The following is a 3,193-nucleotide window of genomic DNA, read 5'->3' as shown; positions in this document are numbered from 1 at the left end:
AGGTTCAGCAGCTGGAGGGTGAGGTGCTCCCCAGGCAGAGCGGCGGGGGGAGAGGGGGGACTCTCTCCTGGGCCCCCCATCCCAGATGCCCTGTAGAGCTGAGGGGCAGGGCTGGTACACGGGATCCGGGTTGACTCATGGATGATTCTGCTTCGTGTCTCTGCAGGGAAAGGACCAGCCCTGAATCAGAGCAGGTGAGACCCCAGCTCCGCTCCGCACCCCCGATCTACCTGCCCCAGGACACAGGACTCCTGGGTTCTCTCCCCGGCTCAGAGAAGCGACTAGGATCTAATGGTTAGATCAAGAGGTCTGGGAGGCAGAACTCCTGGGTTGTCTCCCTAGCTCTGGGAAGGGAGTGTGATCTAATGGTTAGATTGGAGTCGGCTGGGAGCCAGGACTCCTGGGTTCTCTCCCTAGCTCTGGGAAGGGAGTGGGGTCTAATGGTTAGATTGGAGTCGGCTGGGAGCCAGGACTCCTGGGATCTCTTCCTGGCTCTGGGAGGGGAGTGAGGCCTAATGGATAGATGAGGGGGGCTGGGAGCCAGGACTCCTGGGTTCTGTTACTATCTCTTTCTCTCTTTCTCCCCATAGGGAGTCCGAGGCTGCAGCCACAGTCTGTAAGTCACACATGAGGGGGCAGCCATGGAGCAGGGGGGAGGGGCGGGTGCCCCTGTCAGGGGCCACATCCTGTGTGGGGGAGCATGCTGATGTGGGGTGCAGCCTTGATTCACTGTGTGCCTTTGGGGGCGCCCCTGCCCCCTTTTGTGCCTCAGTTTCCCCCTCTGCACCATGGGGCTTGTGAACCAGCCCCACCCCAGTATGCCATGGGGCAGGCAAGCCAGTCTGCGAATGGCTCAGATGTGGGGTGGTGGCCTGGGCCCGGGGCCCTGATCTGGGCCCAGCCGCTCACTGGTGGGTGTCTCTATTCCACAGACGCCCTCATGGCTGAAGGGAAGCAGATGGATGTCCTGGTAAGTGCCCCCCACTCCTCCACCACCCCCAGCACCAGTGCACCATCCAACCTCTACACCCACCCACCCCCACCCCCGCCATCCGGCCCTGCACAGGTCCCACTAGAGCCATGTTCTGACACTGGCCCCCCCGACTCTGCCTGCCCCCCCCCCGTTCCCTCTCAGGGCAGATACCGGAGCTGGGGATCAGCAACGAGGCTCCCCCCTGAGAGGGGCGGGAGACCCAGAGCACAGAGAATAAGAGCCTGACCCTGCACCCCCCAAACACACCTTGACCCCCCAAACCATCCTCCAAACGCTTGCATTTGTCTGAGATTTGGGGAGGGTCAGTGGAATTCCATGGGGGGCAGGTGCCGGGGGAGGGGAGGGGGAATTTCCCTGATCTCTGCCCCATGGGGCTTTGTGGGCTGGAGTGTGGTTGGGGGGGGAAGGGGGTGTTGCTGGATTCCCTGCTGGGGGAAAGAGCAGCTCTCCGGAGCTGGACAGGACAGAGCGTGTCAGAGCAACTGTGCATGGGGTGGGGTTTGGGGGGCACTGCCAGGGCCGGCTCTGGCTTTTTTGCCGCCCTAGGCGAAAAAGCCACCCGCCGCCCCCCCTCTCCCACCCCCCCCAGCGCGGCAGGGGAGGGCACCGAGCCCGGCCGCGGGCCCGCAATCCCCGACCATCCGGAGTGCCGTGGGGAGGGCGGCGAGCCCAGTCACGGTCCCACTCTCGGACCGGAGCGCCCCGCTGCACTGCCCCTCTCCAGGCGCCACCCCAAGCACATGCTTGGTGGGCTGGTGCCTGGAGCCAGCCCTGGGCATCGCTGCCCCCTGGTGTCTGGGATCAGAACTGTCTGGTGTGTGTGTTGGTGTTGGCGTATGGACACACACACATACACTCCGGTGTCTCTCTCCCCTCCCAGCCCCAGGAGACCGACCCCGGTGCCGAGGGACTCACCTGCGCCAAGCTGGACGGCCAGGTGCTGCAGGCCAAGCGGGGGGGCCCGGCCCCTGCCCCCGAGCCCGTCCTGTACGCCACCATCAACGTGAGCCAGGGGCCTGACGGGTAGAGCCCCCACGGTGCAGGGGTGCCCCCCACCTACCCCCATAGCGTGAACCCAGGGGGAGTCATCGGAGCAACGGTGCAGGGAGCGTCGGCCACAAGGAGGTGACAGCATGATTCCCCCTCCCCCCCCCCGCAGAGAACGGGCTCGACTTATAGCGCCCCGTAGCCCTCCCTCCAGCTGGTGCTGCCCCACCCAGCCCCACGGGTGAGGGCCAGGGGGGCTCAGCACCAGGAGGGGGAGGGGACACGCCGAGGCGGCTGTTTGTGTTATTTTGCATCCTGCTAATCTCCAGATTTGTAATAAACACAGAACCACAAACCAGCACCCCCGGGCACCCCGCAGTCCCCCTGTACCCGCGCCGGGAGTGTGTGTTACACCTGGGGGAGATGGGATCGCTCTGGGCTGGGGCGCCGGGGCTGGTATCCAGGGACCCCTCACCCGGCACTGGGATGTGACCCCTCTGGGGAGGGGTGCGTCAGCTGTTCCACCCAGAGAGTCGATGGCCGCGAGCCGGGCAGGCCCGGGGACAGAGCTGGCCGAGCGGCACGGGCTGGAGAGAAGAGAACGACCGCCCCGGAAGCAGTGTAACCTGGCGCTCCAGCCTCCCCTCCCTCCTGGCGCTTCCCCGCCGGGGCCCCAGGCCATGCCGCTGGGCCGACCGGGGGATCCCCACTAGCTGGGAGCAGTGTGGGGGCTATGACACAGAGCGGGGCAGTCCTGGTTCCCTCCAGTAGGGGGCGTCTGGGACACACACACACACACACATGCCCCACACTGACATCCCCCCTGGCAGTCCCTCTCCACACTTTGGCCCTTGCAGGGGATGGCAATGGGGGGGCTTAGGGGAGCAACCGGCAGCCCCCCCGCCCTCCCCCCTCTCGGCGCACGGCCTTTGTTGTGATTGCTGTTTAGCATTCTGCCGGGCGCCTCTGCTAACGGCTGCTAGGAAGCCGGCGGCCTTACCGGCATCTCGCCTCTGCCAGGAACCAGCCGCTCGTAAACACCGGGCCGGCCAGAAACCCCGGGGGAGGGCTCCCCCCCACACACACGACTCTGTGTGTGCGGGGGGGGGGGAGAGTGGGCCTGGAGAGCCCCTCCCCCCCACACACAGCATGTACACACAGCAACATACACAGCCCCACCCTCCACCAATGCACCCCAGCAAGGGGCAGAAG

At 65.8% G+C, this 3,193-nt stretch overlaps 1 long non-coding RNA gene across 1 annotated transcript; it reads left to right on the top strand.

Annotated features, from left to right (window-relative positions):
- The first annotated feature begins 166 nt into the window (after positions 1-166).
- On the top strand, positions 167-1,979 carry LOC117889213. Its single transcript, XR_004648416.1, has 4 exons — positions 167-194; positions 591-616; positions 933-970; positions 1,875-1,979. It is a non-coding gene; the product is annotated as an uncharacterized LOC117889213 (long non-coding RNA).
- The last annotated feature ends 1,214 nt before the right edge of the window (positions 1,980-3,193 follow it).

This window comes from Trachemys scripta, chromosome 16, assembly GCF_013100865.1.
Source record: "Trachemys scripta elegans isolate TJP31775 chromosome 16, CAS_Tse_1.0, whole genome shotgun sequence".
Taxonomy (NCBI): domain Eukaryota; kingdom Metazoa; phylum Chordata; order Testudines; family Emydidae; genus Trachemys; species Trachemys scripta.
This window is presented reverse-complemented; position numbering and strand designations above follow the sequence as displayed.